The 23,818-nt window shown below is 47.0% G+C and overlaps 1 long non-coding RNA gene across 1 annotated transcript; it reads right to left on the reverse strand.

The window, feature by feature from the left end:
* Positions 1 to 9,128: 9,128 nt before the first annotated feature.
* LOC146821729 (uncharacterized) lies at positions 9,129 to 10,040 on the reverse strand. Its single transcript, XR_014962762.1, has 4 exons — positions 9,883 to 10,040; positions 9,710 to 9,792; positions 9,546 to 9,616; positions 9,129 to 9,458 (listed from the first exon to the last, which is right to left on the reverse strand). It is a non-coding gene; the product is annotated as an uncharacterized LOC146821729 (long non-coding RNA).
* Positions 10,041 to 23,818: the final 13,778 nt, after the last annotated feature.

Raw genomic sequence — 23,818 nt, forward strand, 5'->3', positions numbered from 1 at the left:
GCTAGAGTATATGGCTTTCGTACAAGGCGAAAGTTGAATCCCCAAGTAGGTAATAGCTGATATCTCCCACTGAAAACCACCCTTCTAGATAGGCTATTAGGAGGGTCACCACACCCCTGACTCATGACTTGGAGAAGATGATCTTAAAGCCCAATGCCTGAGAGGAGTCCAACTCCCCCATTAGTGCGGGGTGGTGGTGTTGGAGTCTGCAATAAAACAGAGGACATTATTGTCAAAGAGAGCCAACTTATGTTCTCTGCCATTGACCATCACACCTTAAATTGCAGGATTGGATTGAATCTTAGCCACTAGAGGCTCCATCAAAAGAGCAAATACTAAGAGGGACTAGGAGCATCCCTGCCGGGTGCCCCCTGTAAGTCTCATTGGTGGGGAGAAGGAGGCGTTGATTTTGAGTTTGGCGGTAGGCTTCTGGAAATTGGCAAGAATAAAATCTTTCTTCTTGGGCCCTAGTTGGATCTTGTCTAGAATCTTAGAGATCTAATCCCAGTTGACTCTGGCAAATGTCTTCTCAGCATCGAGAGAGAGAGAAGGGCCATTGGTTGTTTCCGCCATTCAGCCACTTCCATAAGAGCCACCGCCAATCGTGTATTGTTGTTTGCCTGTCGGTTGCGGATAAAGCCAGATTGGGTCGGTGCGATAAAGGAAGGCCAGACGTGGTATAGGCAGAGTACAAGGACAGAAGCAAACAGTTTCACATAATAATTCAGCAATGCTATAGGACTATTAGAGGAGTATTGTGTGGTGGGTTTGCCTGGCTTGAGGAGGAGGGTGATATTGGACTCCATCATGGTATCAGTAGCCAAGGTCAAGAAAGAATTGAACAACTTCACCAAGGGCTCAATTAAGAGGGAGGCATAAGCTTTGTAAAAAGTGGTAGTGTGTTCATCAGGACAGGGTGCCTTGTCCAAGGGGAGGTTACTGATCACTGCCCAGACCTCATCTGGGGTGATATCGTCCTCGAGGAGGCGCAACTCCTCGGTCTGTCTGAGGTAGTGTATGTGTGCAGATAGTCATCCTGATGGTGAGATGTTAGAACCGGTAGAGGGTGGAATAGTAGCTTTGGAAAACTTTGAGTATTTTGTCTGTCTCCCGTCAGAGGTGGCCCTCATTTTCTGCTAGCTCCCTGATGTGATTGTGTGTGGAGCGGAAGTGCATTTGTGCGCCAGGAGCCTGTCTGCTGTGTCCCCTTTTTCATTGTAGGTATGGTTGATGCACAGCAGCTTCTTGGATGCTGTTTTCATCAGGAGATGTTCAAAATCGTCCCTTAGGTGATGCAAGTCTCTCATGGTCCTATGAGAGCCCCCTGTGTCTCGCTTCTGCCTGCTGAATTTTTGTCTCCAATTCTTGTTGGCAGAGTTTATTCGCTCATTCGAATGTTGCCATGTGGGAAATGAGTTCTCCCCTGAAGACTGCTTTAGCGGCGTCCCATGGGGGCTCTGGAGGCACGTTGCCAGTGTCAGTTTCAGGGAAGTAGTGTTCAATAACATCTCTGATGCGGTCCCGTAGGACTGGGTCGCAGAACGCAACTTCATTGGGGACCCATAGTCGGGGAAATGGGCTCTGTGGGGCCACAGGGCTTTACGTCAAACAGACTGGGGTATGATCAGAGATCGCCCAACATCAATTTTAGTGTCAAGAAGTCTAGGAAGTAGGGAGTGGGAGACTAAGAAGTAAACGAGTCGGGAGTACATCTTGTGGACATTGGCATAAAATGTGTTTTCTAGCTCCTGGGGATAGTGGTGTCACCAAGCATTCACAAGGGCCAAATCTAAGATTCCCTGGGCCAGGGTCGCGGGCATGCAAGGTTTGTCCTGTTGGGGGTGAGAGTGGTGGAGTCAGGACTCCAGTGGGATATCAAAGTCACCGTCTAATTCCAGCTCCCCTAGGTGGAAATGGAAAAGCCTCGGAAAGAGGTTGGCATAAAACTCCTCCCTATCCCCACTGGGATCATATATTGAAGCTATGGTCAACTGAGTGGAGCCAAACGTGCCACGTAGACTTATTTGTTGTTCTTCGTGGTCTCTATAGGTACTTTCCTGTTTAAAGGAAAGATTTCTGCAAGGAGGATAGACACTCCACGAGATATGCAAGTGTAGCATGAGTGAAATTGTATAGGGTACCAATAAGTGTGGAGTAATTTGGTGTCTGCTTGGAGGAAATATGTCTCTTGTAGGAGTGCCACATTGGCTTCCTTGCAGCGTAGCCATTCGTTAACGGCCTACGTTTGAGCGGGGTGTTCAAGCCTTGAATGTGGAGGAAAACAATGTGAAGAATGGCAAACCCCCAACACATTTGGAGTGGAGTGGTCAGAGCCCAGCTCCTATTCATCAAAACTGATTATGGTGCACATGTGTGTCAATAACCCAAGGGTGAAAGCGTGGCGAGGGGCAGCCACAGACAAACACATATGTGTCACTCTTCAGGGGCCAGCAGATGTCAATCCAAAATGGACCACCCTGGGAAGTGGAGATGACTGCTGTCAATGAGGAGAGTAAATATTGCAAGTAATTGGGGTGCGGCATGGGAAAGCTCCTTGTGGGAATTGGATCACCAAACGGAAGGCACATCGACCTTGCTAATACTGTAAGCAAACAGGCAGTGTCAGGAGAGAGTTCACTGTATTATCCCTGCAGAGGATGACCTAGGCATACTGCACAGTGCTGATAGGCCCGCCCTGCTTGCTCGCTTCATTGCTGCTTCCACTCACGTGTGCCGTCCAACAAGCTGCCGTGCCTGGATGACAGCCAAAATCACAGGTGCCAAAACAAACAAAGTCACTGTATTCCAGTATTGGAATAGCAGGTAATTTAGGGTGGGGGCTGCCACACCCTCAAGTGGGCCCCAATATCTCCAGGTCAGGGCAAGGTTCGAACCAGCCCCTGGCGTGGTCTTGATACACTTGCCACACCTCACACGCGGCCTTCTTTAGAAGCGGTTGTGCTGATTCAGGCAATAATAAATCTCAGGGTGGTGGATGAGGACATATAGAGGGCTGCTGCACCTCCAGGTCGACCCCCACGCCTCCGGTTGAAACTCTGGCCCTCACAAGCTGTCAGGCACGGTCCCAATCTGGCTGCCACACTGCTCCCATTGCCACATCCAAGGATGGTAGATTGATCCAGGTGTGCCGAGTCACTGAAGACAAACGGCCGACTCCCATGGAAAGCCTGCAGCTATGAGCGGCTCTCATCTCTTCAAGGCAGGCCGCAGCCCGAGTTGCATTTCAGGCATAGCCACAAGATGGATGCCCAGCGCATGCAATTCCAGGCCCGGATCAATCGTAGGCAGGCCAAGGTTTGGTCCCCAGTGCATCGCTTCATTGGTGGAGCCCAGAGGGGATCATGGTGGGTAACTCCCCCACTGAAACTAGAAATAACGGGGACTTGGGGCCGCACACGGACAGCTCAGGGGAGACGCGTCTTGGTGGGTCTCTGTAGTGGCCGGCTCTGCCTCGCGCTGTTAGAGCGCGAGGCGTACATTCTGTGTCCCGCGCTGTGACGCGGTATTTGACAGTTATGACCGTTGTTGTGGATTCACTGTAAGCCACTGGCAAGCGTCGTGCCCGTGGGAGTTGGACGTAATAAAGACTTGCTGTGATCTTCATTGATTCCCGTCTGTCACTACAAGTCCAACTGGCGACGAGTTCGACTCCCACAGAACCCACAGCATAATCCCTTTCAGGTACCTGTTGTTGCTGACGTCCTGCGCTCTTCACATTAACGATCGAAGTAGGTCCTCAGCCTCAGCCCTCCTCAGCGTTGTGACCGCCTGTCTCCTGACGTCTCCGGATATCGTGTGAAACAGCCTGAGGTGAGAGAACGTGAACGTGAGGCGTTTCGCGCGTCTCTGCTGTTGATGCAACCCCGCCCAGCTCTTAAAGCTACAGACGCATTTGGGTCAACTTCTTTTCTGCACTTGGTTAATTCAGCAGTTTAGTCACCTCCGACTGGATTACCTGGGCAGCTTTTACAGTGGGATGAACATACGCTTTGCAGCAAAACACATTTGGGAAGAAAAAACGACATTATGAGGGCACGACCTTGAAATTTACAAGGATTTTAACATAAATTATCTTTCCATCTCCTGTGTGAATGTCACGGAGGCAGTTTAATATGTGGTGGCTCTTCTAGAACTCTTATTTACTGACTATTTTGTCCGCCCTGATTGCCACCATTAAAAACTTTATGGTAATTACTAAAATTTACATATTTCCTCATTAGCTTTTTCAAAGGAAATTTCACATGATGCAGTCCATTCTTCCACCATCTCCTTTCCTGGACACACCAGGTGAACCTCCTGTGCCTTGGAGGAAATGGTTCGACGCGTTTGAAAATTACCTGGGTGCTATAGGAGCACATAGGTTCAGGGCAGAAAGAAAGAAGTTTTTACTACTCCATTCCCTGGGGTATGAAGGAAGAGAAACCCTTAAACATTTACCGGATGTAAGTGTGGAAGAAGACGAAGAAACTGATGAATACAAAGACACAGTGAAAAAACTAAAAGCCAGATTTGATAAGCAGCCCAGTGTGGTGGTGTCTAGACACAAATTTTTTAAAAGAATGCAGAAAAATGAGGAAGATGTTGACACATACATTACTGCTTTGAGGAAGTTGGTAGCGGAATGCGAATTTGAAAATTTCAGTGAACAGTTGATTCGTGACCAGTTTATTGGAAAATGTCTGGACAAGACTATAAGACAAAAACTTTTATCCTTGGAAAATCCCTCTCTGGATGAATCCATTCGCATAGCAAAAAGTATTGAAACATCACAATCTTCCATAAAGGAACTGGAGAGTAAAAGCATTGAAGTTGTCACTCCTGTTCGCTTAAAAAAACATGAATGGAAAAAAGATTATCAGCCTAATAATTTCTTCAAAAGGACTGATATATGTTACAGATGTGGATATCCCTCCCATGTGAAAAGTGGTAGACCGTGTCCTGCGAGAAATGCAACCTGTCGCAAATGTGGAAAGTTGGGGCATTATGACAAGGTTTGTCAAAGCCAAAAACATAAGAAAGAACAGGTAGCATGTGCCATGGATGCTAGTGGGAGTGATAGTGATGACACCCTTTGCGAACTCAAGGACATGATAGTGGTCGTTAGGGAAGGGAACATAAAAAGTGGCAATCCTGATGACTGTGTAGATCCCTATGCCATCATCGGTATAGGAGAAGAGAATGTGAGACTGCTTGTAGATTCTGGTGCCAGGATCACAATGATCAGTGAATCTTTGTTCAGGAGAAAATGGGGATACAGACCTCTGCAACCGCCTGATCGTGAACCTGTATCCTATGAAGGGAGAAGCATAGAACTTATGGGGTACTTTGAGGACATCTTGATATTCAAGAACAGACACATTTACGGAAAAGTATATGTCGCTGTCAATGGTCTAGACATATTAGGATGGTTCCACCAAGGTTTGTTTAGTATGATGCTGTGCCCTGGAGCCAAGGAACAGATTCTAGTGGTTCGGGATTGTACACAGGTCGAGGATCTACTCAATAAATATCCCAGAGTGTTTTCTGGTGAATTGGGGAAGATCAAAGGATTCAAACACAAGATCAAGATAAAGAGTGATGTGGTACCTGTAAAACACAAAATAAGGAGTATCCCTTTCAGCATCAGAGAAGACCTGGAGAAAGAACTTTTGTCCATGCAAAAAAGAGGGGTTATCGAACCCATAGAGTCGTCTGATTGGTCCTCTGCATTAGTCGTGGCAAGGAAGAAAAATAATGATCTCAGAATCTGCATTGACCTGCGCAATTTAAACAAGGTCATCTGGGTGGATTCGCATCCTCTACCGAACATATCGGAAATGCTGGGTGTAGTCGAGGGTGCCAAGGTCTTCACCAAACTCGACCTGGCCTCGGCGTATCACCAAATCGAGCTGGACAAGGATTCACGCCATTTCACAGCGTTCAACTCCCCTACAGGTTTGTTCCAATTTTGTCGTATGCCTTTCGGTTTGGCCTCTGCAGCCTCTGTTTTTCAGAGGGTTATGGTCAACTTACTGAAGGGAATAAAGAATGTGGCCATATTCCAGGATGACATTTTGCTGTTCGCAAAAGACCAACAAGAACACGATATTGCACTGAACAAGATCCTGTCCATATTCCAGGAACATGGGGTGGTCCTAAAAAGGGACAAGTGTGAATTCTCTAAAGACAAGATAGATTATCTGGGTCACACTATATCGAGTGAAGGCGTCATGCCCAAACCGAGTTTGGTTCAAGCCATTGTTGATGCTTCCGCTCCCAAGGACAAAGCTGGTGTCAAGTCTCTGTTAGGTCTCACAGAATATTATGCCCGCTTTATCCAAGACTATGCTACAAAGATTCGTCCCATTTCCAAGCTGCTCCAAGACAGAAGTGAATTTGTGTGGGATGATGAGTGCAAGGCTGCCTTTGACTGGATCAAGGAACAACTCAGCACGGTCAAGGCCTTGAAGCCGTTTGTACAAGGGGTCCAGTGCACGCTGACTGTTGATGCTAGCAGTTACGGACTGGGCGCTGTGTTGACACAGATGGTAGACAAAAAAGAACACACCGTAGGGTTTGCATCTAGAGTACTAAGAGAAGCTGAAACTCACTATTCGGTCATTGAGAAGGAGCTCCTGGCATGTTGGTGGGGCATTGAAAAATTTAAAAATTATTTGTGGGGACAAAAATTCATTCTTCAAACGGACCACAAGCCATTAGTAGTGATTTTAGGGTGCACCAACAGCCGGGGGGCCACTCCCCGCATCGCACGCCTAGCCTCCAAACTCTTACAATACAACTTTGAGATTGTACATATTGCTGGGGGAAAAAATGTAAGAGCGGATGCTCTGTCACGTTTGCCTGCTAATACGAATCAGGACATTCAGGGCTTAGATGAATGCTGTTGTGATGAAAAGGAGGACTATATTATAGCTAGTGTTGAACTTAGCAATGTGTGTACCATTGATCAGGAAAAATGGAGGGAGGCGTTGGCTGGAGATGAAGTCTCTAAAAACCTTATGAAATATATATCCCAAGGGTGGCCCAGGGAAAAGAATGTAGATGTTGTGCTACAACCCTATGTCAAGGTGTGTGATGAACTCTCTATTGAAGATGGTCTGGTGTTCAGGTTAGAGAAACTTGTTCCACCGGTGGACATCAGACCCACTCTTCTCACTAAAGCACATGAAGGGCACCTTGGTGCCACTTTAACCAAGCGTAGAGTAAGGGAGTACTTTTGGTGGCCCAAAATGGATAGAGATATTGAGGAAATGGTGCAAGAGTGCACCGTGTGTTCGTCAAGTGACAAAACTCTTCACACTAGTTGTCCTCCCCTCACTCCCATTCCTCTCCCGGGTGGCCCGTGGGAAAAACTTGGCATAGATGTTCTAGGACCCTTTCACAGCCTTCCCCAACAGTGCAAATTCGCCATTGTCATGGTGGACTACTACACTAAGTGGCCCGAGGCCAAGTTTGTCTCCAAGGTTGATTCCCAAGAAATCATTGACTTCTTAAGGGGTACATTCATGAGAGAAGGGTTTCCCCAAACCTTAATCTCGGACAACGGGGTACAATTTGTATCGTCTGAGGTACAAGAGTTTCTTAGAGAATCTGCCATTATTCATCACCGTAGTTCTCTCTATCATCCTCAAACCAACGGTTTGGTGGAGAGACTTAATAGAGTCATTGGTGATTGTGTCAAATGGGCTCTTGCCCACCACAAAGATGTGCCCCATAGTGTCAGGACAATGATGTGGTTCTATAGAACCACTCCCCATTCGTCTACTGGGGTGTCCCCCTTTGAACTACTGAGAGGTAGAAAACCATGTACCGAGTTTAGGCCAGCTTGGATGTCTAAATGGAATAAATCACATTCATCTCCCCAGGAGATGGATGCTAAAGTGAGGTCCAAGTCTGCGGAGGTCCAGGTCAAACAAAAGGAGTACTTCGATGAAAGAAAGCGCGTTAAGATCAGAGAATTTACTGTGGGTGACAGGATCAGAATAAAGAAACCAGGTTTTGTAAGGAAAGGAGAAGCCAAGTATGGTGAGATTGTGGTTGTAGATAAAGTGTGTGGTAATGCTGTTCGAGTCAATGGCAAAGACTGGTGGAATAGTAACAAGGTGGCGAAAGTTAAAAATATGAACAATGATGTCAAGTGTCCTATGTCGAGAAGGGAGACCTCTCTTAGGCTTTCTCACGGTGAACTTGATGTCCCGAATTCTTCTCCCAGCCATGCCACTGTCAGGAGGAGTACCAGAACATGCAATATTCCTGTTAGATTCCGTCAATGATGCTTAGTGTTTTTTTCCTCTTCACTGTTATGTTTCTCCTGCACTTACTCTTTCTCTCTCTCTCTCTCTCTCTCTCTCTCTCTCTCTCTCTCTCTCACTCTCTCTCTCTCTCTCTCTCTCTATCTCTCTCTCTCTCTCTCTCTCTCTCTCTCTCTCTCTCTCTATCTCTCTCTCTCTGCTTCTTTTATTTTTAAGAAAAGGAGATATGTAGTGGCCGGCTCTGCCTCGCGCTGTTAGAGCGCGAGGCGTACATTCTGTGTCCCGCGCTGTGACGCGGTATTTGACAGTTATGACCGTTGTTGTGGATTCACTGTAAGCCACTGGCAAGCGTCGTGCCCGTGGGAGTTGGACGTAATAAAGACTTGCTGTGATCTTCATTGATTCCCGTCTGTCACTACAGTCTCCTTCCTGGCCACGCCCGCTTCCAAATATTCTAAGAAGTGGTAATTGCTCAGGGTAGCATTCCAACCCATTGTTTTTTTGCCCATGATGTCACCTCATTTAGACCCAACCATATAAAACCAGCTTTGGTCCTGCTCCAACAGGAACAGCCAGCCCATACTTCCAAGCCAGGTCCTCTCTGAACTGTAACACAAGTAACCCAAAACCGGTTTTGGCCTAATTGGGCATGTTCACTGGATGCCGCTTGTTGCCAGTGTCACAGTGAACACATGTCTGGACACTTAGGGCATTGCATCAAGCACACAAAATGCAACAAAAACAATGTCTCAACTGGAGAAAATGTAAACAAGGACAATTCAAAATGGTGAAATAAATCACAAATGGGAGGGGAAAAAAGGGGAGAGACCACAACGAGCGGGTAAGGTGAAGTAAATCAAATTATAATATCCATCAGTAGTTAAGAAGCACTACAGTACATGAGTATACAATGACCATAACACACAAGGTAGGCACTGGCCGTGCTGGTGCAGGTGAACGGCGCAGTGACATAAGGGTGCGAAAAACAGCGTGAACGGCGAGAGTAGATACGATTAAGAAGGTAAAAAAAATGCAATTACTATACAGTGTTTATATACAAGTTAGTCAGATAATTAGATTGACCACAATAGCGCCTAAGTTCTGAGCTGGGTAGTCGACGGCGTTTCAACCTGAATGATTCCAGGTCATCATCAGGACAATGGTCATTAGTTTGGGGGTAGTGCTCTGTGGGAAAAGGGACAAGGCATCAGTGGTCCGTGGGAGCAGGGGAACGAAAAAACACAAGGGGGAGGAAGATAGGCAAGGGATTACCTGGTCAAGCGAGCGTGATTGCAATCCTGAGGTAATCAAGGACGGTAGGTCAACAGGGCAGTGAGTAGGAGCTGTGGAGGAATAGACAGGGTAAGGGAGCTGTAGGGAGAAGGAAACAACTGAGGAGGAGGAAAAGACAAGTGGCAATAGTAATCAATAATTACCCAGGAATTAATTCCAGGAAAGAGGGAGGTATTGGGGGATTAATACCAGGTCCAGCTCGATTGGTGGGTGAAGAGTATGTTATCTGGAAATCAGAAAAAGGCAATAAGCACGGAAGGCAGCGTAGCGTTGCTGCTCTCATGGGGCGATTTGGCCGTAAGGTGTTAGCACTTACTTGTGAGCAGCGCAACGTCAGCGAAGATCGCCGTGGTTTGGGCATGCCGCTGTAGTGGAGTCCTTGGAGTTGGTAAGGTATTCGGGGGATTGAATCGAAGCAGAGGGATCAACCTCTGCGGATCTGGTGGGACGAATGAAGCGTCTGATCCAGACGTGTAGCGGCCCATGGGCTTGAAGATGACGCCGGAGGCGGGTCACGTGATAGTGATCCCTGATGGCCGGGGCACTAGAGCGGGGAGTTACAGCGGTGGAGCAGGACCCTGGGGGGACTCGAGGGAGAGTGAGACGGGACCAAGCACTGTGCGAGTGTGGGTTCGCTGCAGCACTCAGATTGCAAAAAACTGAACATAGATTAAATTAATAAGTCAACAGGACACAGTATAATTCAGACAATGTGAAGTCAATTCACGGTGAAGTGAAGGCAATGGGGGTGCATACATAGGAAATTGCAGTTGATATGTCTAAAGCCAATAACAATAATTATGCCATCTTAAATATTTGTAATTGCAGACAATGTTAACACAGTCAATGTGAAGGATCAAGTTCATAAAAAACAGTAATAATAGAACAATATCGCTAGTGCATGCGGTAGATGAAGAGTACAAAGAAGTAGATCAGTGATTGCTATGCAGGCCATATGATAGTGAATCAGGAACAGTGGGCAATAAATCAATGGCTGGTGCGTGTACTATAATTCATTGGACAACAACGGTTAGCTTGGTGGGAACAGAGCAATGTCAAGGGAACAAGGGAAGTGTATAGAGAGTGGGTACTCGTTCATGTGGCAATAATGACTGTATTCCATTCATCAAGGGTGTTGAGCCCATTTTCAACAGAATTGCAGCCTGCAATCCATCTGCATTCGCATTTGTTCAGAAGCAGCTGTAGATTGCCTCCCCTGAGTGGAAGTGTAGGGTGGTCAATCACGAGCCAGGTCAAGTCTGTGGCCGAGTGGTTTTTTCATTGTAATGGCTGACAAGGGGCGCTGTTTCAACATTACATCTGATGCGACTTTGGTGTTGCAGGATCCGCAGTTTAACCATCTGGGTGGTTTGGCCTATGTATACTTGGTCACAGGGGCATCGAATGGCGTAAATAACATTCGAAGTGCGGCAGTTGGTGAAATTGTTCAGTTCGTATGAGTTTCCTGCGTTAACAAATTCTTTTGTGTTGTAGGTGAAGTTACATGCTGTACAGTTTTGGCACTTATAGTGGCCAATGATTGGTGGTAGCCCCTACAGCGAGGTCATCGTTTGGTTTTTCTTGTCCATTTTGGGCCAGGTGATGGCATGGACCAGTTTGTCCGCAATATTGTTTCCCCTTTTATCGGAGAACAAGGGAGGTTCTTTGAATTGTGAATGGGTGCGTAGAACAGACCAGTTTCTTTTTATGACCTTGCTGACCAATTTGCTCGATGGGCTGTATGTAAAAACAAAGGGAATGCGTGAATTGGTCCGTTTGGGTGAGGGGGAGAGTAGAACTTACCTATGGCAGTACCAAGCCCTTTTAGATGCACGGGAGACAATGCGTATCGGGTAGCCCCTGGTAATTAGTTTTTGTGTGAGGATGGCTGCTTCCTTAACATAGTCTTTCCGCCATTTGCAATTTCTAGAGTGCGAAGAAATTGTCTGCAGGGCAGGCCATCCCTAAGGCCCCTCGGGTGGTAGCTAGAGTACATCAGGAGGGTGTTACGTTCAGTAGGTTTGCAGTAGAGGGCAGTCCCAATGGTGCCATCCTCCACATGTAGGGTGAGGTCAAGGAAAGGTAAGTCATTAGTTCTCACATCGGATGTGAATTTGAGGTGATTTTGGCAACTGTTGAGCCAGTTGATGAAGGATGATAGGTCTTCATGGGTGCCGTGCCAGAGTAGGAGAATATCGTCGGCACCCATGAGGACCTATTATCCTTTGCAAAACCAAAGGAAATGATGGACGGAATGTTGAACATTGCAAGCACTCACCCCCAGTCAACTGATCTGGGTTTAATCCACCACCGTTCTTTAGCCCACTCTGCCACGCCAGTTCAGACATGGCCATATGCAAATCAGTCTGACCATGTGCCTCATGGGAACAGTCCAGCCCGAACTGCCAAGCCATGTCTTCCCTGGACCGGAAACAAGCTTCCTAGGACCGGTTTCTGACATTTCAGCCGTCTTCAGCCAGGCTTGCTTGAATCCAGTGGCAAAGTGAGCAAGGGACTCACGTCTGAGCATACCCTGCCAACTTATGGCGAACAAAGCAAAACCAAAGGAAATGATGGACGGAGTGTTGAACATTGCAAGCACTCACCCCCAGTCAACTGATCTGGGTTTAATCCACCACCGTTCTTTGCTTGGCAGTTCGGGCTGGACTGTTCCCATGAGGCACAGGGGCAGACTGATTTTCATATGGCCATGTCTGAACTGGGGTGGCAGAGTGGGCTAAAGAACGGTGATGGAATAAACCCAGATCAGTTGACTGGGGGTGAGTGCTTGCAATGTTCAACACTCTGTCCATCATTTCCTTTGGTTTTTGCTTTGTTCGCCATAAATTGTCAGGGTATGCTCAGACGTGAGTCCCTTGCTCACTTTGCCACTGGATTCAAGCAAGCCTGGCTGAAGACGGCTGAAATGCCAGAAACCGGTCCTAGGAAGCTTGTTTCCGGTCCAGGGAAGACATGGCTTGGCAGTTCGGGCTGGACTGTTCCCATGAGGCACAGGGTCAGACTGATTTGCAGATGGCCATGTCTGAACTGGGGTGGCAGAGTGGGCTAAAGAACGGTGATGGATTAAACCCAGATCAGTTGACTGGGGGTGAGTGCTTGCAATGTTCAACACTCTGTCCATCATTTCCTTTGGTTTTTGCTTTGTTCGCCATAAGTTGGCAGGGTATGCTCAGACATGAGTCCCTTGCTCACTTTGCCACTGGATTCAAGCAAGCCTGGCTGAAGACGGCTGAAATGCCAGAAACCATTCCTAGGGAGCTTGTTTCCGGTCCAGGGAAGACATGGCTTGGCAGTTCGGGCTGGACTGTTCCCATGAGGCACAGGGTCAGATTGATTTGCATATGGCCATGTCTGAACTGGGGTGGCAGAGTGGGCTAAAGAACGGTGATGGATTAAACCCATATCAGTTGACTGGGGGTGAGTGCTTGCAATGTTCAACACTCTGTCCATCATTTCCTTTGGTTTTTGCTTTGTTCGCCATAAGTTGGCAGGGTATGCACAGACATGAGTCCCTTGCTCACTTTGCCACTGGATTCAAGCAAGCCTGGCTGAAGACGGCTGAAATGCCAGAAACCGGTCCTAGGAAGCTTGTTTCCGGTCCAGGGAAGACATGGCTTGGCAGTTCGGGCTGGACTGTTCCCATGAGGCACAGGGTCAAACTGATTTGCATATGGTCATGTCTGAACTGGGGTGGCAGAGTGGGCTAAAGAACGGTGATGGATTAAACCCAGATCAGTTGACTGGGGGTGAGTGCTTGCAATGTTCAACATCAGAACAATTGAGGATCTGGATTGTCTAGAATCCCAAAGTAATACAAAGTTGCACTATGGGCTTCTTTGAGTTATTTTGGATCAAGGGACGTAAGAAAAACAGTAAAAAACATATTTTAGTAGTGATATAGCATAATAACTGTGTGTACTGTATGGATGTGTTTAGAAAGAGGTCCTGTGTGTTGCCCAGATTAGGGAGGAACTACTTCTGACCTAGCTGTAGTAACAAAAGCACTTGTAACAGGGACTAGTGAAGAGAAACAAGTAATGTGTGAAGGTTAATATAAACAATTTACTCTTTTTAGAGTAGGCATTTTAGTCCCTATGTATGAGGGATATTCTTGTGGTATATCCATATCATTATAGCATGAGGGTATAACAAAATAACATTAGTGGTGATGCATCTCAGTACCTGACACAAGCAGAGATTGGCTTGCCTGTGAGATAGCGACTCAACTTGCTATTTGGAAAGACCCAGTAGCCAGGAAGTGGAGGTGGGCAATAAAGCCCCTGCTCCAAGTTTGCAACCATGTCAAGGATCACTTCAGATGGGAAGCAGTATCTGGCAGCTACTGCTTGACTGGGCATGCCAAAGATCCTTTGCCTGTAAACCCTCTCTCCTCTGCAAATAATTGTTCCTCAAACTCTTGAGCAAATCTACAAAGACATTCACCAACACAGTGAACAAATTCAATGTTTTGTGTAGATGAATTGATTTCTCATATGGTCATTCGATATGTGATTGGTTGCTGTTTATAATGAGTTACACCTGGAAATGGGTGGTGTGTTCCTGACTGTTCACGCCATTAGCCCTTTCATTAGCAGGTGTGTTGAGTGTCATGTGAGCCTTGTTGAAATACATTTTCGTCAAAGTTCACTATAAATTCAAGTTATACTGAATATTTATTTGTAAAAAAAATGCAATATGTTTAAACAGGGGTGAAGCTTTCAAAAATAGTTTGCTTTTTATTTCTCTGCATGCATGTTTCAGTACCAGTGACTGGCCTTTTGTTATACCTGTCTTACACCAAGGCTTGGCTGGAGTACATTTGAGTCTGTCTGTTTTGTTAGTTGTAGTAAATCTGTAGTACAAATCAAGGTCTATTTTGTGAGTAGCAATTGTCTTACTCTTTTGAGAGTGTAATTTTGTATTATGTCCCTCCCTGAATCCCTAAGCCTCACACATTTTGTAGTACTTAATCCCCATTTTTCCCACCTCTCCTGTGTGTCCCTTCCACATGTACTACTAAATCCTCTACATACATGTGTAGAGATCTTTACCTCTGGGACAGAATTTCTACAAAAAAGATAAGTATGGTGGATATTAGGAGTATGTAACATAGTACTACTTTGCATACTCAAAAATAGCTTTTGTGTATGAGGCTCATAGTCATCAAACATAAACAAGAGCATTATGCAATTCTTATTAATGCTGGAAGCAAAAATTATAAAATATATGACAGAATGAACAAATGGGAAAATCATCAGCTTGAATGTGCTCTAGAATGATGAGAAATTCACACCCGTGGTTTCGAGTTCAAGCAACGGTGTGCAACACTAATAAAAGTATACTATTTGCGAGATCGTATTATCTGTTTTCACTATTTTTAACTGGTTTAGAAGTATTCAAAAATGTCCAAACCTCACTATTTTTTCCAGCGCATTGCACTCACAGTCAGTTTTTTTGTTGTTGCAGTTTTATATAGCATGAGCTCGACCTGAAGGTATTGGAGCACTTTGCATGAGCACCAGTTACACTACACAAGGTCACATTCATTTTTTTTGGTTGCCCGGGGAGATTAAGGGCCTCATTATGAGTTTGGCGGTGCAGGAGCGGGACCACCCCGCTCCTACATCGCCAAACCCGTGTACGAACGCCTGCCCGAGTTTTCTCCTGGTCTCGCGGGCAGTTAGTTCTTTGGCGTTCCCGGGGCGGTGCCTATCAATGGATCGTCATAGCCAGGACCTGCTCTGCAGGTACTGGGGTGTATGTACACGGGGGACACATCTTGTGCCTCCCTGTATACATCCACATGGCGTGGCTCACCCTTTGTTTCCTCTTTGCTACGGTTTTCATAGTGGGCTCCCCGCCATGAAAACCGTGAGGAAACTCGTAATATGCTTTGCGGGACAGCAGCGTATTGCGGCCTTAGGACTGCCATGCAACAGCCAGGAAACGGCAGTTCCCTGGTGGTGAGACGGTGCCAGTGCGGCCCACGCACCCTAGTCGTAATAGGGCGGTCGGGAGACCGCCACCTTGAGTTTGGCACTCCGTGGACGGCTAGACTCATAATAAGGGCTTAGTGATTTGCCCAGAATCACATGATGTTCCCAGGGTCTAAAGTCGGCAGCTCTGGCCGTTATGGCTTATACATGAAATAGTGGATTTCACTACTATCCGATGAAAATTAGCTGTTGGTAGTAAATGCTTGTTTTTTCATTGTATACTTATGCAAATACCAAGGTTTGGGTGTAGCCAGTAATCCAGGACATTTTATAGGCCTGCAGTCATTTGGGGAACACGTTTGATTAAACGTAAAGATCTATTTTGTAGAACGGAACGGGAAGTCCTTTCAGTCTTCATTTGTAAATTCCTGGGAATATACTACCAAACAGCGTACCTGTGGCATATGTAACGCAAATGGCTATGGACTGTGAATTTATACACTTCTACTATGCAGAATCAGTAAAGACAAAGTTGCCTGGTTGAAACGTGGCATGTGTAATAAGTGACCAGTTTAAACAGGCAACATGGTGAAACAGCGCCACCTAGTGGCTGGATGACACTTGAAATAATATTCAAAGAATCCTAATCTAGTTACTCGAGTCGAGACCTCACTAAACGTCCTACACAACCTGAGGGCAGCGTGAACTTCTGCCTCTTGCTCACCTCTTTCCAATGACTCTCAAGAGGTTACAACGCAGACGAAACCAACAATGAATATAATCTGGACATAATGATACACCATTACACCTTATTTCATAATTTGAGCAGAATTACTCAGCGATTTGCTGCGATGTGTTTTAGGAAAAACGCGTCACAAGGACCTTTGGGGCATATTATCAAGCATGGAGTTAAAATTATCGCCGCTTTAAAGCGGCGATAATGGGCTTGATAATATGCACTTGAGAATTCCAATAGAAGCCCATATTGTCACCAAAACATGGGCTTCTATTGGAATTCTCAAGGGCATATTATCAAGCCCATTATCGCCGCTTTAGCTGCAGTTTTTTGCCGCTAAAGCGGCGATAATTTTAACTCTGTTTCTTGATAATATGCCCCCATGTTCTGTCGAGGTCCTAGAAGGGGACCAAACACAGGGGCATTTCAACAACGATTAGAGATAAACATCGCTAAGCGCGTTTAGCGATGTTTATCCTATCGCTGGATTTCATCGCCGTGATAGTGCTGTATCAACAACGCTTTTCAAAACGGCGATAAGAAATCCAGCGATAGCAGGGAATTCACAGTTTTGCTGGGAACATCGCTGGTTTTCCAGCGATGTTCCCTGCAAAATGGCGATAACCTTGCTGATGCGACCCTGTGGTTGTATCAGCATAATCCATCCCCTATGTTAAGTATAGGTAAGTCATGATTTTAGCAAACGTTGGGGCATATCAGCAAGAGCCGGCGATAATTATCGCTCAGCGCTCTTAGTGTGAGCATAATTATCGCCGGCCAACTCTGAATTTTATCACGGAGATAGCGTGCTATTAGCAACGCTTATCTCCAAAGCGATAAAATTCGGAGCGAAAGCTGCCAAATGTGCGATTATTGCTGGAAATCCAGCGATAATCACACAACTTTTGGTGATAGCTTGCTGATAGGGCCTCACATACTTAGCCATGATATCCACCTTCCATAGGATATCATGGCTAAGTCAGTTTCAAAGCAGGCGTAAGGAAAGTAGCGATAACAGAGGTTATTGCTACTTTTCTTGTCGCTATGCTGCTTTGCGTGAGGCTTGATAATAGGAGAAATATCGCTTAGCGACATTTCTCCCGTTATCCTGGGGAGGAACGCCCACTTTGCATCTCATTAGAGATGCAAAGATGGGCGATAAGGGAAATGGCGATAAGGCAAGGTTTCACGCGATAGTGTGACCTTGCTGATAAGGCGATAAAATTATCGCCGCTTTTCGTCCGAAAATGGACGCAAAAGCGGCGATAATTTTTTATCGCCTGCTTGCTGATATGCCCCGTTAGTTTTTGGCGAAAACTGCAGTTTTCGCCAAAATCTAATGTGTGCTAAAATCCTGTGGGCTGCCTTGTAAATATCGCGATGTGAACATCAGCGATATTTTACAAGGTAGTCCATCCGGGGTATGCTCAGTGACGTCCACTTTGCATCTCATTAGAGATGCAAAGGAAGGCGTCGGGAAAAAGGGTGCTAACATGCGATTATGCATGTTAGCACCCTCTTGTAAATAGGGCGATAGTTTTATCTCCGCTTTTTTGGCTTTTTAAGCCAAAAAAGCAGAGATAAAGCCCTTGTTAATATGCCCCCAAGTTTGTCTGAGGTGGGGATGCTTTATTTGGCAGGCAGGGTTTCCCTACCAAGTTGTGTGCCACTTGACTCTTCACACCCTAAAAAGGGCACTGATGTAGATTACCTCTCAAATCAACAGCATTTGGTGGGGCTAAGTCACTAGAGATGGACAAGAATATATATTGGCCAATATTCACAAAGGTTTAGCGAAGGGTTAGCGTTACTTTTAAAAAAAATGTTTTTTTAAAGGTCTGTTTTTATGAACAAAGTAGGACAGTGGTCCAAAATGACACAGCGTTAAGCCTACAACCCCTTTAGGGCCGGCAGCGTTTCACCCAAGACTCCCCGAGAATCTGCATAGGCATGAAGAGACAATTGTAAACACAGCATGTCGCCTACAACCCTTGGTGGGCCGGCTGCGTGACATTGTATATAGAGCAATATTAGGGTGCTGTGCGAAGTCTTAGGACCTTTTTAGTACAACAACTAGAACAGAGAAAACACGGGTCAGGGACCCATCTAAAGTGGATAGTGATGAAGGAGTAGAAAAAGATCAGAAGAGAGGGAAAGAAGAAAAAGGAGCGAAGTAGGCAACAATAAAAGCAACTAGGCAGGCGGGCGGGTATACGCACACAGAAGTGCATGGTGTTGAGAGCGCATATTTTGAGGCCTGTCGCAGGGGACATCTTCCAGGACTGGTAAAGATACGCAAGAAGTCTATTGGGGTCCGGCGGAAGTATGGCATATTCAAACATTCGTAACGCTCTAAGCTTGGAAGGTAGATAATGCGCATGCTCTACTTTACAGAGATATTGGACTAAGGGTCGCCAAACAGCAGTGAAGCGGGTGTCGCGTGATTGAAGCCACGCTGTAAAAAGTTCCATGGTTATGACATGCCATAAGCGCGTGAACCATGCAGTGATTGGGGGAGGTTCCGTTTTTTTCCAGTACAGTGCTATAAGTTGTTTAGCCGCCCCTAGCATATGTAGTGCTATAGTCCAGTTGCTGCGGGTAAGTGCCTTTAATTGGGTTGGTTTAAGACCCAAAAGGATCGTGGTTGCAGACTCAGGCAGGGGGAAGCCCAATACCTCCTTAATATGACTAAGGACTTCCTTCCAGAGCAGGGTCAAGAGCGGACAAGCCGACCAAATGTGAATGAAATCCCCAGAAGCATTCAAACATCTCCAGCACGATGAGGACACGGCAGGGAACATTTTGTGCTATCGGATAGGTGTATAATACCATTGTGTCATAATTTTATAAGCATTCTCCCTTTGTGGAATGCTGCGATAGACCCCAGGGATATCCCGCCAAAGGCGACTCCACTGTGACGGTGTCATTTCCATGGTTGATGCTGATTGCCAGGGACGCTGATACAAATGTGCATTTAGTATTGGAGGATGCTGTAAGATCTGGTATGTCTGAGAGATAAGGCCTTTCGATTCATCGAAGGATCGGACAAGTGGCTCAAAGGGGGTGAATGGTCGAACAGCGGCCTGTTGTATCTCAAGTGAGGACACCCAAAGCCGCAACTGGGCATATTGTAGTCTCGCGCTCAGCAGAAGACAAAAGTCCTCCCTGCACTGTGCAAATGTCTTAAGCATCCCCCTCCTATACAGGTCTCCGATCCCTCTGCAACCCCCCTGTAGCCAGTTGGCGAACGTGTGCAAATGGAGGGACGGAGGGAATAGTGGGTTACCAGCAATAGGGGTATGAGGGGAAGATTGTTAACCCCTTACGCACTGCTACTTTGTCCCATATATCTAGAACCGTTTTAGTAGGTACCGCAATATAGGCACTGCATGAGCGCGCCGTACGATGGTGCCACGCAAGGTCCCAGATGGAGCTTCCAGTTGCCGTCCTGTCCATATGGAACCAGATCTTTTCACTTTCAACAGCTATCCACTCCGAGACAAAGCGGAGATGCGATGCCCAATAATAATCCAAAAGATTAGGGCACGCTAGCCCCCCTCTGTCTCACGGCAACATGAGGATCTTCTGAGAGAATCGCGGCCTACGTCCGCCCCAGATAAAGCGGGTGATGTCTGTGAGAAGTTGGCCTGATGTATGATGTCACTAGTTCTAGTGTACACCTTATATCAGTCCAACCAACCCTTATGGTGATTGGTTGTAAAGTCAACCTTATAGACCAGCTATCCTAGTGGTAGCATGGACAAGAGCAGTCTTAGGCTAAACTCTGAATGGCATGTGAAGCCAGCTGTGATACCATATATAATCCCTTGAATACCAAATGAAAGGACACCACAACAGATATATATATAAAATAAAGTGTATTTATTCTAGTCAAACCCTCAGCACTCTTTATGAGATTGGAGGTAAGTACAACACAGTCTTATTCAAGCATACATTAAGTCACACAGGTAAGTAATACAGTTAGGCCCTAGGGGCCACGCAAACCATATACTAAAGAAGTGGTATAAGGACCACTGTCACGGAAATAGGATAGGCCTAGGGAATCGCTGGGGCTACACTACACTACCAACAGTTAGGAAGTGGGAGGCCCACGGGATTCAGGTGCAGAGTGGAAACACTCACGCGTAATGCGTAAAAGTCGATAGAATTACTAGCAGTTAGAAATTTACAGTTTAAGGACACTTCTGAAGCAGCTAGAGAGTCGAGACTCGGAAACTAGACCCTAGGATAGTCACTACCCTTGTGAGCACCGAAGTACCCAAGTTACCTAGCCCACAGGCTGCGGGTGCATAGGTGTGAACTTGCGTCAGGTTTTGTCGTGGACTTCTATGGATGCCTGAAGGAAAGTTGCTGACAGGCAGTCAGTGAAGAGTGTCCAGTGGATCCCAAGGCTGGGATCAAGAAGAGAGGATACCTGCAAGCAGAAGGGACAGAGTCAAGGTCACTAGCCAGTGACCACGTGGAACCAGGAAGGAACCAGGCGATGTCGTGAAGATTGCAGGTGAAGGGTGAAGCTTGTCGCTGCAGCCACGGGTACCAGGAGACGTCAAGGACGACCAGGACCAGGAGGCGAGCTGTCCCACGAAGGCTCTTGATGTCGGCGGCGTCGAAGTCGAGCTAGGACTCACCAAGCCTTGGCAAGCGGAACCCACGAAGAACAGAGGACTTGCTTCTGGTGCAGACCAGGAAGGTCTGGGGTGCTTCTCTTTTGCAAAGAAGCGGGAGCCAGTCTGAAGGAGCCAAACCAGCGGTGAAGATTTCAAGGTGTGTCGTCACAAAGGCCGCTAGCCAACGGGCAAGCAACCGGACAGACGCGGCAAGCAGGAAAATGCAGAAGGGCCCCATGCAGGACTCGTGGAGTGTGGGGGGCTGATCTTCGGTGCAGATGGTGCTTGGAGTTGGGGCTTCTCAATCCCCGGTGCACAACTTCGAGGGTACCTCAGAAGCTGCGCTGGAAGATACTCGCCACTTTTCCCAGGTAGCCGGTCCAACGTCTCTCGTCACCTCCACGGATCTCAGCTCGGCTGTGGATGTGGATCAGGGTCGGAGAAGTCTGGAAGTCAAGGCTCTGGTCGGGCTCTGTAGTCGGTCCCTCGTAGAACGTCAGCAAAGCAAAGGGTAGTCTCTTCATGGTGCCTGTTTGCACAGGGTAGCCACTCCTTGGCCACAAGGGAGATTCTTCAGTCTTCTTCTTTCATCGAATGTCGAAGGTCCAGAGTTTCTGTTCAAGTTGCAGGTTCAGGATAATCTAATCTCCTGGGGCTCAGCTACCACTCTTATCCAAATCTGGGGGGCTGGGTTACCTGCTAGGTCACGCCTTATGGGTGGGACCTGGGAGGGGGTGGTTACACCCCCTTCCCTTTGTCCAGTTTCGCACCAGGACTGGGGCTGGTGTGCCCCAGCACCGGTGTGAACTGGACTATGCATGGGACACCTTGTGTGCCCCAGGCAGTGTCTCGTTTCATTCATCCCTCCCTGCCCCAATACACTAAGGCCTGTCTGGGGTGGTGCTCGCACCTCCCAAGGCAGGAAACCTATTGTCCAAGCCTCCCTTGCCGGGATCACTCCCAGCAGCAGGAGGTCAGACTTGTGTCGTGGCAGCAGCATCCATTTTGTGATGCTGGGGCTCTGGTTAACTTTAACTGGGTAAGTAGGTTATAACATGTCTTCTCCCTCTAGAAGGGAGGGATAATATCCTCATCCCCAGGAATGGGATGGGGGTATTATTCCAAAGTGTTAGACACCTTACACGACATGTTTTGATAAAGCCAAACCATAGTTACCATAACCGTTTAAGATTATAAGGCACTTTAAGAGTATATGGTATGCTATATCATAGAACAGCTATAAGGACATGGTTCCGAAAGCTGCAGACAGGCTCAGCTCATGCTAGAGCACCATCTCACATGTTACCAAGCACTCTGCCTCCAGGATTGTTAAGGCCTGCCATAGGAGTGGCTGATAGGTACACATGTATCTATACATAAGATAGGTATAGGAATACTACACCTAAGCAAGGAGTGATTACACGACCTTGCCCCAGCTGAGTGATCAGCCAGTTGTGTCATAATGGAAGGCCAGGCCAGGGGTGGCATAATACATGCTGCAGCCCCTGGTAGACCTAGGGTACACCTATGCCCTGGGTACCTAAGGTACACTGTACAGGTGCCAATAAGGTGATCCTATCCAAATGGGTTATGCACCTAAAGTACATAGTATCAATTTAGAGAGAGAACAGCAGGGCTGTGGGTCTGATTAGCAGGCCCACAGCCACATCTAAGTCGAAAACCAGTAAAGCAAAAGCAAAAAGTGGGGGTGAACATAGAAAGCAGACCCTACTCTCCTACAATGTCTCGCTGCAGACTCTGTATTTGGTGTTGCGGGATAGGGGTGGGAAGACATTAAAATAAATATAAGATTTTAGGGAGTATCGACATTTTCACAGCGTTAAGCCTGCCCAACCAGGAGAGAGTTAGGGATTTCAAACCCCGTAGATCCTCCAAGACGGTTCTTTTGCATTCACGCCAATTGACCTGGGTCCCTGAGCCCAAGGAGGGGGTCAATTGAAGCCATAAGTACCTGATGGATTCCGTGGCCCATTGATAAGGGGCAAGCGTTTTCAACACTGGTATCTCCTCCTTCGGCATCGTAAGATTCAAAGTCCAAGATTTGCCGTGGTTAATTTTAAGGCCGGAAGCCTGCTCAAAGGACTGTAGCAGATTGTGAAGCACCGGAAGGTAGGTGTGTGGACGCGAAAGGGCGAGAATAAGATCATCCGCGAAGAGTGCCACCTTGTTCTGTCTGCCTCCAAGAGAAATGCCATGTATGTCCGCATTCTATCTGATCATTTCTGCTAAGGGCTCTACCACCAGGGCAAACAACAGGGGTGACAAGGGGCACCCCTGCCGAGTACCCCTGTGTATGGAGAAAGGATCTGTGAGTTGCCATTAACCCGAACCTGAGCTTGCGGGGATAGATATGGGGCCATGATCATGAATATCATGTTCCGGCCTAATCCAATCTATTGCAGCACCGTGCGAAGAAAACCCCAGTCTACCCGATCAAACGCCTTTTCTGCATCAAGCGAGAGAAGGTAGGCTGGTATTTTCCAGTGCTGTGCTTTCCCCACCAGGTGTGCAATTCTATGCACATTGTCCGCTCCCTGCCTTTTGCGAATGAAGCCCTCTTGATCTAGCTCCACTAGGCCAGGCAAGTGGGGGTCCAGGCGTCTGGCGAGCATTTTAGTGTATATTTTGAGGTCCGTGTTCAGTAAAGCGATGGGACGATATGAGGCACACATTGCAAGATCTTTTCCCGGCTTGGGTATAAGAGCTATTTCAGCCATACCCATGGAGGGCGTCGGCCCTTCCGTGTCTGAGAAGGAATTGTATAGACGCAAGAGATGTGGCTGGAGTTGTGGTAGGAACATACGGTAGAATACTAGTGGCAGGCCATCTTGTCCTGGTGTCTTCCCAAGAGGGAGATCTTTCAACGCTGCCATCAATTCCTCCTCCGAAAGGGGATCTTCCAATTGCTTG

This window comes from Triturus cristatus, chromosome 6 (assembly GCF_964204655.1).
Source record: "Triturus cristatus chromosome 6, aTriCri1.1, whole genome shotgun sequence".
Taxonomy (NCBI): Eukaryota; Metazoa; Chordata; class Amphibia; order Caudata; family Salamandridae; genus Triturus; species Triturus cristatus.